At 34.5% G+C, this 14,114-nt stretch overlaps 1 protein-coding gene across 1 annotated transcript in view; it reads right to left on the reverse strand.

Annotated features, from left to right (window-relative positions):
- The window catches only part of MDGA2 (MAM domain containing glycosylphosphatidylinositol anchor 2), an 846,526-nt gene that overhangs the window by 240,215 nt on the left and 592,197 nt on the right, over positions 1-14,114 (reverse strand). The window lies entirely within an intron of this gene.

Raw genomic sequence — 14,114 nt, forward strand, 5'->3', positions numbered from 1 at the left:
CTAATTGTTTCCATTCAGTCTGATATGTCTATGTTAACTCTGTTTCTGTTTGGTAGTCTTATGCTCTGAGATATATGGGGGGAAACAGAATAGAGAAAAAAAGAAAAAAAATGATGTCTTCAAGGATTTAAGGGTTTTGTTTTGGGAGCAAAACATATTTGATGAACTAACAGTGTTAACATTGGGATATATGTGAGGAAGGGAATTCTGTACAGAAAAACTCAGAAGACATCATTCCATCATACCTACTGACTAGCTAGCTTTGTGTCCCAGTTATATAATGTGCCAGGGACATCAGCTATCAAACAAGATATCAGTTACTCATCCCTGCTTTATAAAGGAGACTGAATTTCATGCAAAAGGGCTTGTTTGCATGCTTTAGAGCTCAGTTGATAATTATTTCTAAGGAAATATGGAAGAAGGAAGAAAACTGACATCTAAACATAGTTATAGTATCTAAAATAGCATTTGCTAAAACTTGTTTCAGAAAAATATTAATAGAATCATGTTAAAAGAAAGCAGAACGAACACAGTTTGAGGATTGACTATGTAAGTAAAAGTTTGTTTTTCTGCAGAACTTTTCAGAGCTTTGGACATGCTAATATGCACATTGCAACATTCCGAGAGGGGCCGATAATACTTAACAAAAAACCGTTTATTTGTGGAACATCTTTCAGGACTAGTATCTCACAGAATAAAGTAAGAGAATCTATTAGTTGATGAAAATCATTGAAATGATTTTAAAATTAGACTCCATTCTTTTTTTTTTTTGAAAGCTTTTTTTTTTTAACCAGCCCTATTCAAGTCACTGAACGTTATGCTATTTTTTAAAATTAATTTATTTATTTTTATATTTATTTTTGGCTGTGTTGGGTCTTCATTTCTGTGCGAGGGCTTTCTCTAGTTGCCGCAAGCGGGGGCCACTCTTCATTGCAGCCTCTCTTGTTGTGGAGCACAGGCTCCAGACGCACAGGCTCAGTAGTTGTGGCTCACAGGCCCAGTTGCTCCGTGGCATGTGGGATCTTCCCAGACCAGGGCTCGAACCCGTGTCCCCTGCATTGGCAGGCAGATTCTCAACCACTGCACCACCAGGGAAGCCTCTAGACTCCATTCTTGATGTTTTAGTCATTTCCATTACAAGCATCACAAAATGATAGACAAGATACAACTCTCTTGTGAAAATACAGTTTATAATTAAAAAAACTAAAGGACAGGGGAAGTGTCTAATGGCACAATGAATTTATAAAACATACTTCAGAGCCATCTAATAAAGCTATCTGCACTAACAGAAGTGTGGCTCCTTCCTTTCCCAAACAACCAGGATATCTTAAAACTGAATTACCAGTTTGTTCCTATCTTGAAATGCACATTTTGAAATATGCAAATAGCATGAAAAAGGAATTAAATGTATTAGCATCTGTATAATTTGCAATTATTGATATAAGCTAGAAAGACAATCTAGCTCAGTTGCTTGAGGAAATAATATTTATTTATTTTTATTTTATGTTGCTATAAAACATAAAAGTGTTTTTATGAGAAGTATTAAAACTTCTAGAAGATGGATAGTAGGAGGAAGTTCTTTTTCTTATATACTGTTCAGCATTCTTATACTCACTTCCCTTTATCTAACAATACCAATCGCCAACCTATAGTCTGAATGAAAGTTCATTAATAATGCAAGAACCAAAAACTCATTACACCCATTTCCTAAAAGTACTTTAAAATAGCACCCCTGATAATTTGAATGCAGAATTAAATGCTGAAAGGAAGTTGGGGTTCTGTTTAATTGTGAAGTATCAAGGCTCTATTTATTTTGTGAATTTACTCAAAGCTAATTATTGCAGTTAATCATTCAAAATGTTAAAGCAAAGTATGGTTGAATTTTTGTCTTTTAATGTCCTTGCTCAATAGAATAATCACAGGTAAGTATTTTGAGTAGAAATGAAAGGAAGAAAAAATCTTTTAGGGGGGCATAAATTTTGCTTTTTGATGTAAGCCCTTCCTTGAGAGGTGAAAAAGTAGTAGACTAAATTCATATTATTACTATCATCATTATTATTTTGCCATTCTTATTTCAGCCCTATCTTAAGTAAGGAGTAAATATATATTAGCTATAAATTATCGAAGTGTCCATATAATGTCATAAATAGAAACAAACATTTTCATAGTATGGCTACTATGTAAATTGTATTTGACATAGTATGTCTTAGCACTAGTTATCTGAATAGGAGAATATTAATCAGCACAATTTACACATCCTATGTCATTAAAAATCAGTAGGTATTTTGAGGTCACCTTTTCAATCTAATTAAATATATCCCTTCACTATGAGAAGAAGAACGAGTCCAGGATGAGTTATATTTTTTATTAGTTTTTAAAGACTTAGGACTAGAAACAGCTATAACATGAACTGCAGCTTAGAAAAGCCTGTGCTAAACATAGTTCTTCTGAAGTCTTTTTGAAAATAGTACATCCTTAATATTTATGGAATTGATCATGTAGTAGTGAAAACTGGATGAAAATAATGAGACTAACAAACTGAAAATCGTTCTTTACTTTTTTTGCTTTCCTTATTTTCTGTCTCAAAAGCTGTGGACTTTCTCCTTTCCAAAATGATCCTGCCCATCTGCCAACCTCTCTCCCTGTACCCTGATGCCATGTATTCTTTTGGTGATCCACTTTCTTTTGAAGTTTCAATATTTTCTCTTTCATATGCTATTTAATTTCAGAGTAGAAAGTTGTTTAGGTCACATCTAAACTTAGAAGACATTCCTTAACCCTAATAATCCTGCAAATTATTTGCAGCATTTTTCTTAAAAAAAATAGTGAAACACCAATTGCCTTCTTGTGTCATTATGTACTCATTCAATTTGACACTTCACACCTTGGTTTTCACTGGTGCTATTCTGACACTGAAGTCTCAAAGGTTAGCAATAACCTCTTACTCAGTTAACACAAAGATATTTTCCAGTTCTTCTCCATGTTTATATCACTTGCATTTTGCACTTCATATCACTTTCCATTACTGATTCTTTCTTCCTTTGTGAAAATTCTTTCTATAGACTTCTATGACAAGGAAAATGTAATATTTAAGGAAATAAATGTTTGACTTTGCACATTTGCATCACAATTGTCATGACGCACTTCCTAGTTCCCAATTTCATTTGAATTTCATCATTCAAACAATAGTTGTAAAGTCAGTCTTCGTTGAGAAAGAAAGGATTTTTATAAATTATTTTGTCATAATTGCAGATCACAGTTTTTACTTAATCTTCTACCTTCCCATTTGCTGCGCATGTTTGGGGACATGCGATCATTGTTTGTTTTGTTTCTTGACACACAAAAGATTGCAACATATTCAATTTAAATTAAAATAATGATTTAATCATTTGAACATATTATTTCATTTTTAATATTAAAGAGCAAGGAAAGTAACCTAGGTATGTTGAACAACCAAATGAAAAATATCTGTACTCACTAGGAATTTATAAAAATGATCTTAACTATCTTATTTTGAGAGGAGCACAAGTGTCAATACCAATGACAAAAACCAACTAAACATTTCCGTCAGTGTGACTAAACATTAGACAGGTTTCTTCCTGACTCTAGGCCCCTGATCTCCCTTTTCTTAGAGCATTTAACTTTAGAAAACTTTCAATTGTAGATTCCTTCTTTGCTCTTTTGAGATGTAAATCTTCTACAAGCCAGAAATGGTTTTCTTTTTTTTTTTTTTTTTTAATACACAATGTATTTATTTATTTATTTATTTATTTATGGCTGTGTTGGGTCTTCGTTTCTGTGCGAGGGCTTTCTCTAGTCGTGGCAAGTGGGGGTCACTCTTCATCGCGGTGCGCAGGCCTCTCACTATTGCGGCCTCTGTTGTTGCGGAGCACAGGCTCCAGACGCGCAGGCTCAGTAATTGTGGCTCACGGGCCCAGTTGCTCCATGGCATGTGGGATCTTCCCAGACCAGGGCTCGAACCCGTGTCCCCTGCATTGGCAGGCAGATTCTCAACCACTGCGCCACCAGGGAAGCCCCAGAAATGGTTTTCTTAAGGACCCAGGAACCACCCGTCCAAAATGTACTGGCATACCTCAGAGATACTGCAGGTTCAGTTTCACATCACCACAATAAAGCAAATATTCAAATAAACTGACACAAATTTTTTAGTTTCTCAGTGCATATAAAAGTTATGTTTACACTATACTGTAGTCTATTAAGTGTGCAATTTAGCATTATGTCTAAAAAAAGCAACGTACATACCTTAATTAAAGAATACTTTATTGCTAAAAAATGCTAATCATCATCCGAGCCTTCAGCAAGTCCTAACATTCAGCAAGTCCATGCAACGGTAACATCACGGATAACCATAACAAATATAACAATAATGAAAAAGTTTGAAATATTATGAGAATTACAAAAATGTGATACAGAGACACAAAATGAGCAAATGCTGTTGAAAAAATGGCCCCAATAGACTTGTTTAATGCGGCATTGCCGCAAACCTTCAACTTGTAACAAAAACACAATATCTGCGAAGCAAAATAGAGTGAAGTGCAATAAAACGAGGTATGCTGTAATCATCAGAAGAGATAGTACTTCTAATCCCAGTTTCTATAGGAGGGTAGGAACTTAAGTTTGAAAAGACCACTTAGCAAGCAAAGATGGCTTAATCACATTCACCAACCGCCCCTAATGTCTTCCAGTACTTTTCCATTAGCTCATCCTAGTATTTAAAAATCCTCCGTCTTTTGTTTCAGCAGAGTTACATTTAATCTCTCTCCTCAAGGGCAAGAGTCGTGACTCCTTTTGCAACAGTCTTGAATACAGTTTTCTTTGCTGTTTTATAAAGTGTCTGATATAATTTTTCTTTTACATCATTATGGTCTTTTACATTATAGTCTTGTGCATTATTGAAACAGATGAAAACTGAATAACTCTAGGAAATTCACTGCTACAGAGTTTCAAATACTAAAGAAAATAACGCTTACGGTCACAACACGCACACACGTTGTAGTATGTTGTTCAAAGATGAAATGTTGCATGAGTACAAGCATATTTGAGAGTTAAGGAGGTTAATTTAATCCCTTTATAAAGCTATGTTTCCTCCAATGTGGTAAGACCTATTTAATCTTTAATGCCCTGTGGGTCTAGAATTTCTGATAATAGGCCACAGGACAAGACTCTGGGTTTGTGGGTTAACCAACAGATGATAGGACTGATAAAATGAAGTGTGAAGAGACTGAGTCTAAAACTAAATACCTTTAATATGTATATTATAAAGAGAAATGTGTAATATTTCCCTTTTAAAAAGTACACCCTACCCTTGCTCCAGAAGTCTTTAAAGCAGATTTTAGAAATATATGTTATAGTTTTCTTTTTCTCTTTTTAATGAGAAAATTCTGGCAAATAAGCAGATGAGATAAGGTCAAAATGATGGTGGTATAGAAATGTTTTTATATCCTGTAAAATTGGTAGCTGGGTCATAAATTGGCTCTGATCTTTACAGGAATAAAAAAGAGGGAAATACTAATTTCATGTTTCATAGTATCTGTGAGTTCAAAATATCCCAACTCCTAACAAACAAACAACAGACTAAAACTATTCTTGGTCCAGAGATCTGAGTAGAATTTATCTCCTGAACCTGCATAAATGAGACACACAACAAGCAGCATTTTAACCACATCCTTATGATGATCATAACAATGTAATTTACAGAACTAGTTGTCAATCTGTCCCTCAATTACAGAACTGTTAATTACATCAATTTATACTGGAACAAAGGAGTATGGTCCAGGTGCACAGGTGTTCAGGCTCAATTCAAAGATAAATCGAAAGATAGTGTTTCAGTGAGTATTAAGCAGTAGCAAATACAGGTTTATAGTCTATGAGAATGACCCAGGGAGGTTATCATTGGTGGTCATGGTGGGAGGGTGGTATTGCAGATATTATATATTGAGGGTTATATGGAAATATCTGCTTTAAGTATTAACTGACATAGATGTAAGATTCACATACTCTTAGAAAGGAGAAAAGCCAAACTAGGACACAAGTTCTGTAAAGAGATGGATAGTGAGATACCTATGGACAGGAACAAGACAAAGGTCCACATGGTACTGAAATCCAATGAAAATACAACTTTAAGATGTAAAACATGCTGAGAGTACTTTAAGAAAAAAATGGTTTCATAATATATCTCCCAGATCAAATCAACTGTTTGCATTACTTAGAGAATTGTTGGATATAAGCCAGTTCGGTTTTAGGACACATTTAGCCAGAAACAATGACTTCTGTGTTGGAAGAATTGCTCTTAACTTATTCTTCAAGGAAATGATTAGATTGATAATAAGGCTAGTAATATATTAAAGGTATGCCTACTATTTGAAACTAAAACTATGACATATATAGTTTAGAGCATTAGTATTTGAAGTGTGGATCCTAGACCAATAGCAACAGCTGGTCTGTTGGGTGCCTCTCCACAGCAAAACTATACTTCTTGGAGTAGGACTCGGCCATCCATATCTTAAAGGTTCACTGGGTGATTCCAATGTACTCTCAAGTTTGCGGACCACTGTCTTAGAAAACAATAATCCTTGGGTGTTCCCCGACAGTCCAGTGGTTAGGACTCGGCACTTTCACTGCCAGGACCCTGGGTTCAATCTCTGGTCGGAGAACTAAGATCCTGCAAGACATGTGGTGCGTCCAAAGAAAACAATTGTCCATCCATCCTCCAGAAATGCAGAGCCAGAAGAGGAGACAGGCCATCAGCTCATCCAGAGGATTACTGAGTTATTAAAGAGCATGCTAAAAGTGGCCACAGCATATCATTTTTCTTTATAAGGCCCTCAAGAAATTGTTTACCCTGATTATAACATGTGAAATATTACTAAGGAACAGCTCCTGCAAGTATCAATAACAACAGGGTCTAAATTGACCTCACACAGCTTAACATGTAACTACATCCTTTCCACATAGCCAAAGCCTGAGGAAAGGTTCACAAAAGCACTTATTATTTTTAGGTTTCTTCACAAAATGACAAAAATGTTAACAGTGACCAATATAAAGTAACTTCCTCTTCTTTACCTAAGAAATTGTAACTCTTGAAGTGTTAAGAATGTAACCAAATATCATGTAGGAATATCTAAAAAATGATTATGTTCATAATTTGTGACTGAGAGATTGATAGCCCGCCAACTTTCTTCTGAGAGTCAATGGCTTCTCAGAGAGTCAATGTAGCTAACAGTGAAGAGTAAGTATTCTGAGGTCAGACTGTCTAGGTTTCAAAATGATTTCATCTTTTATTAGTTGTGTGACCTTGTGTAATTTACTCAGTCTCCCAAATCTGTAAAATGGAGATGATAATAAAATTAATCCATGAAGCTCTGAGTATGCTTATACCGCCACTGAGTAAGCAAATGGTAGATGTCAGCTGCTTTCTATTCAGTGTCACCTGAGCACTCACAACACATCTATTGCTCTGCTAGCTGCCAAAAAAGTGCAAAGATGAAGAGGCTGGTGGTGGAGAAAAGCATAGAAATAAATAATTTTATATACAGAGCAATAAGGACAAAGATTCATTGTACTAGGTATTATGGAAGGGAACACTTAAAAAAAAAAAAGTTAGTTACCATGAAGGAGGCAGGGAAAGCCTGAGAATTAGGGAGGAAAGGGAATAAAGGGGATTGAAGATGCTGAGAGGTCACTTCAGAAAGATTTTTACTGTACCAATAATTGGGCCTAGTTCAGCTTTCTCTAACTCTAGCAAATCCCCTCATGATTCCACAAATTGTATTTCTCTGTGATTTCAACCATTCACATCCATTCTCCTCCAGTCTCTGAGGATACAAGTTTGGTCCTCCTTTCAGGGCTAATGTCTTAAACTGTGCTCCTGATCTCAGCCCCAGCTCTATTTGGAATATTGCACACCTTCAATTTTCTGCTCTCTTTTTCTCTTAAATTCTCCCTCACCTGAGGCCCTTCCCTTGTATCTATAAACATGATCAGAATCTCCTCATTAATTACAACAAAACAAAGCGACAACAACTAAATAATGCAGAGAACCTGTCTTCAACTTCTTTATCTCATGGGAGTTACTTCTTATTCACTCTTTTGTTTTCTCACTGTCAAAACATTAAGATATAAACCACTCACCTTTAATCTCTTCCAATTAGATTTGATTCCCACCAGTAGCACAACTTTTAACGGTTGACCGTTTGTTTCTAGCTGTCAGACGGACTCTATTTCCATTTCCTTTGTCCTGAATCTGTGCTCCTCTTTTCTCTTCTCTGTCTACAGTATCACTTCACAACTTGCTTTTCCATCCAGTTTCTGTCTCAGCACAGATGCCACCTTAGTAAAACCCTCTGCACCCACCTCATTGAGTTATACTTGCTTATTTCCAAACACCTGCTAGCTTTCTATGTGATGCAGCACTTCAGAGTCCATGGGCCTCAATTAAAACTTCTTTTATCACCACTTTAAGGAATGTCTGTGTGACTCTCCTTTTTTTCACTATTTGCTTTCTGTAAATATAGTCTATTAAGAGAAATACATATTTGAGATCATACTATATGGACCAGGCACCTTTATTTGGAGGTCCACGTGAAATTTGGGAAATCAGTGAGAATTTTATGAAGCTGTTATTCTAAAGATCCTCTCAAAATTTATTCTCCTGAATCCACTCCTTTGACCTAGGTGATGGAGCAATACATTAGCCTCATATGTTTTGTTTCATTACATGATAACAAAATAAAGGATTAATTTGAATTTAGCTGATCTGGAAAATATTTCCTTACCTGAACATCTGGCACAATTCTACTTTCTCTTTTCTTTCCTTTTTTAAAAATAAACATTTCCTTACAGCAAATTTAAAACTCATTCAGTTGGAAACTCAGAGAAAACATTTCGGATTTACAAAAAGGTTTTTCTGTTGAAAATATATCGTCTTAGGGCCACAACTTTAAAAGATTAAGCTTTTTAAAAACATTTACTCTAAAATATATTACATACGTTCCTGCTTTTTTTAGGAAAGGAGTTGAAACATAGTTTTGCATTTTCTTGAAAATTTGAGGGCTATCATCACCAATTTACTTAACTCATAGTTAGACACTAAGTACTACTAATTATGACAGAATTACTTTTTTCTTTACTAAAGGCTACAGACAGGTATGTATTTTTAGTCTGTGTCAGTTTCTTTTTGGTCTCTGTTATCTTCTTTATTGATGACTATCAACTCTTATTTCCACTATCAGCATAGAGTTAGTGCAACAACTTTTATTCCTCTCCTAATCTGTTACTTCATCTCTTTTCCCAAAGATATACATGAGGTTTATCGCATGCAGTTGTGCTCTTTCTTTCCATAGTTATATTTTCTGTTATTTTGGGGTTTTCTTTTGTTGTATCTCAATTCTTAGTTGTGTTCTTTTGAGTTGGTACGGTTGCTGTATATGTGTAATTATCACTTTTCACTCTCTACATGGTGGGACTTAACATAATTTAGAGGTTGCTGCTTATTTATACCTTGCCATATTCTAAGAAAGATCTAAGGGACTTACAATATTTATTGTTAATATACTGCATCTTGCAGTAAAAACAATAAGAAACAAGGAAGCAATGATTAAATCAAGTTAGGAAAATGAGACAGAGCCAGAGTGAAGTTGATATGAAAAATAAATGCAATAAACCTCTATGTAGTTATTCAATCGCGGCAAGATAGAGATTATATACTAAACATTATAGCAGCCAAAATAATGAGGAAAACATAGCCAATTATAAAACTGACAGTATCTTTAGAATAAAAACAAAACAGCGGTACAAGAGAAGTACAACCATTCCTATGCTCCTCAGAAAAAGAGTACAGGATAGAGTAATGAACAATATCTTTGAACAGTTTCTTATGACAAATAGGGAACAACTTTGGAAGGCAATTTCTTTTTAAAAAATTGCTCAGTATAGGCTTAAAACATCAAACCAAGGGGAATTCAGCAAGGAGGATTCTAATATGTGTGGGTTGAGGCAATACTCTATGATATGTCAATTTAGGGACCGATTTTAGAGCACTGAGCCAGTGGGTTCTTAACTAAAAGTAAGCATCAGAATCACAATGTCTGAGTCACATACCCCAGTGATTCTAAGTAAGCTACGTTAGGTAGAGTTTGGGGATCTGCATTTGTAGGCTACACCACGGATTCTGATTCATGCATCAAGATGAAAACTACTGACCTAAAGGAAGAGCTGAAAAACAGCCTACCTGAACTCCTCCATATATTTGATATTCTTAATCAAGATTCTGAAAGATACTGAGCAGCAATAAACTTGTGGTCATAATCCGTGACAAGTAACCACAGGGCAACCAATCTATACTGACAGTCAACTACAGAGCCAGATGCTTCAACAATCAGTTAAGCCAAGACAGCCTCCCATAAAAACTGTGGAGCTTAAAACTCACTGCTAAGTAGAAGCTTACCCTAAACTAGCTCAGAGTCTTGATGACATAAACTCCTTAGAATAACAATATATAAAATAAAACATCTGCATCAAATGTTTAAAATATAAATCCAATTTAGATGTTAGTACAGCCCAACCTATATAACTGTTTATTCCTTCACAAATTTGAGGGGAAATTATTAAGAGAAAACCTTAGATGACTTCTCTCACATATTTTTCATGATGGAAATAATCTTTTAAAAGTAAATTTTTGAAAAAAATTATGTTGACTACTCGGCATGTCAAATATGTGGCATTTGCTTTCCTACTTCTTCACAGGTCTATAGCCATTATCATACATTAATCCTTCCTATCATACATTAGTCCTTCCTATCCAGGCTGCATAACATATCAAAATCATTCAGGACATTGTACTATGGGCAGCCACTAATATTTGATCAGCATTTGGCACACATGAAGAGACCTTTCCAAACTTCAACACAGTTACTTTATCTTGACTTGACATAAATCTTCCTTAATGAAGGACTCTCTATAATTTGTATATTGTTTGGGTGATTTTTTAGCCATTGAAGGAGGGTACTAATTAGGATAATACGTGACGGAAAAATTGTGTTGATAATGTGTCACTAATAGATTGAGAGATGCACAAACTACTAATTGCTCCAAAGAACTAAGCCACATTTAATTCTCACCTTGATTATAATGTTTCTGTTTGCTAAATAGAGAAAAATTTAAGCAATAATGAAATTTCATTACCTCAACCTTTTAGAAAGCAGAGAAGCTCAGCATGGAATTATGTTTTTATTAAGTATACCTTCATTCTGAACATTACTTGAGGTAGAAACTGGCACAAAATAATATTGGAATGCAGGCAAATCAAATATGAAAAATATAGATAATTTATGGTAGCAGTATTTTAAATTTGATAATAAAGCTTAGTGATAAGGACAGCCAAATTATCTGTCCCTTAGTTTTACTATAGAAAATATTTACTGAAATCAAATGTCAGTATTAATGCTGATAATAAGTAGTTTTAGGCAGTGTTGACAAAAAAATGCTACCAATATATTACGTTATTTGGGTCAGTCGTGGTTTTTCTCCTAATTTCTATTTGCAATCCACCTGACTGAATAAAATAGAAAGAAGGAGCTATAGGTAGGTGAAGGTTAACACTCTGTATAATTAAATTAAACAGATACTTACTGCATATCAGTTACATAAGTCAGGCATTGGAGGGACCTGTTCTCTGTCATCACATATGCAGAAGAAAATATGATTCTAAAACAAAGCTGAATGTGCTAGAAACTAAGAGTAGTAAAAATAATTTATATTGCACTTATGTTTAATTCAGTGATTTCTGGTTGAAGAGATGTCTGTTCTATTTACATAGTCACCAGTTTATTTGGGACACAGGATCAAATTAATTCCCTTCCACAAAGGCTTTGAATGAGTTTTATTTCAATGAGAAAACAATTTTTGACTATTGGTTTAAAAATAATTTTTCTATAAATCTTGACAGATATATGGCTTACTTTTATATTATTTATTTTCTCCCAGGCTTACTGAATATATATCTTTACTTCTCGAACCCCAGTTACTCCCATAATCTGCTGATATCTGGCTTCTGATCCACCTTTCTAGTGTCACAGTACTCCAGTGGCATCATTTTCAAGTTTCAGTCCTTGTCTACCTTAACTCTTTTGGGCATTTTGCACCTAGATGCTGTTGACCCTACCTTCATTTGTGAAATTTGCTTTTCTTTTTTTGCCTCTGGAACAGTGTAAGTCTCTGCTTCTCATTTTACCTTGCAAACAACTCTTTCTCAATTTTTAAAAATTGTTGTATCCCTTAAATGTATACATTTCCAAAGGTTCATGTCTAGGTCATGTGTACTGTATTGCCTTTAATATACAGATACTGAAAAAGAGGAATAGAACAACATACTGAAAAGACGTTAAGTATCAAAACTATAAAAAAGAAATATTTCTAAGTCAAGTAACATTTTAAATATTATTTAACAAAAACAATTTTACTTTTGTTAACAAAAGAATATATTACTCATACATTAATGCTATCTCTAAGCTTACATATCATTTGTGTATTTGGGCTTTTTCTATATGGTCAGGAAAATCAGGCAGGAAATTTGGATGCAAAGTGTTTTTGAAGAAAAGACACTAGAGTTTATTTGGCAAGGGAATATCATAGTGAGCTTATTTTTGGAAATGATGTGCTCCTTAAATAAAATGGTTGAATTAGACAAATTGCTATATCGTATTGACTAGTAACTATGAACAGTTCCTAAATTATCACTGGAAAAATACATATCCATTAACATATTATTTTCATTGCACAGTGCCTACAATTAAGACATTTCCAATTAGGGAAGAAAGAACTGTGAATTTATTGCTCAATTTAAATTTTTCATTATTTGCTGATTAAGCCATTTGCCAATTATTGTTTCTGTGCTGATGATCATTATATTGTGAAATTATGCTACTGTTAGCACCTTTACCATGCAAATACATCAAATTGCAAATCCTATCATATTCTATTACATTTTTTGCTCCTCAAAAATGAAGAGGTAACAAAAGCTTCAATTAACCGTAGGAACTTAAAAAGCATCACATTTATGGTGGAAAAATGAACAAACCTAAACTACTTGGCTATTTTCTATTTTACTTGCTCATGATGTTTGAGTTTTCTGTGTTCTATCATCATTGCTCTTCAAATACAAATTTAGTCTCTATTGCTACAAATATGTTACTGTTAAAAATATACTGAATCAGATTTCTATTTCTGACTTTACTAGGGTCACTTGCAGCCGACGGTCACTCCCATGGAGAAAAATTAGAAAAGCCAATAAAAATTCTTAAAAGTCCTTTTGAAAGCATCAAACATCAGTTCAGGCAACCTGAACTTGAGGGATCAAAATCCCAGAGCAGGGAAAAACAAAAAGGTGAGCTAACATACTGCAGCCACTTTTCTTTCAAGTCATTTGCCTGTAACAGGAGGCTGAAGATCCAAGCAAAAATCTCCAGTGAATAGCCCAGGATACTCAGCTGGAAGTTGTGAAGAGCCATGCCCTAGGAGTGGGGCAAATAGGAGACATAGCATTACCAACCCAGCCATGAATCTGCTCAATCTCTGACTGAACTGAGACAATAAAACTACACTCTCTCCGCCTAGAAAAAAATTGAAAAGAAAAGAAAGAAACATTCTGAAGAAACATAACATAATCCTGAGCCAATTTTTAATACAGAATAATATGCATTCAATAAGAAAATAAGGCTTGTCAAGAGACAGGACAAGGTAAAACAGAAGAACAACAACAAATCACAGGTGATCAAGACACTGGAGTTCTCAGATAAAAACACTAGAATAGTTATGATTGAAACATTCAACAAAGTAAGATAAAACACTGGGGAAAGTTAAATGAAAAGATGGCAAGTTTCACCAAATAACTGGAATCCATAAATCAAACATAAATTTTACAATGGAAAAATACAATAAATGATATTGAGAACTCAGTAAAAGTGTTTTACTATAGATTAGAAGCAATAAAATACAGCATTGGTGAACTAGAAGATGGGGCAATAAGAAATACTGAAGCACAGATGGAGGAGAAAAAGGAGGAAAAGATAGGAAAGAGCATAAAAGACACAGGAAAG

The sequence above is a fragment of the Lipotes vexillifer genome, unplaced genomic scaffold (genome assembly GCF_000442215.2).
Source record: "Lipotes vexillifer unplaced genomic scaffold, Lipotes_vexillifer_v1.1 scaffold441, whole genome shotgun sequence".
Lineage (NCBI taxonomy): Eukaryota > Metazoa > Chordata > Mammalia > Artiodactyla > Lipotidae > Lipotes > Lipotes vexillifer.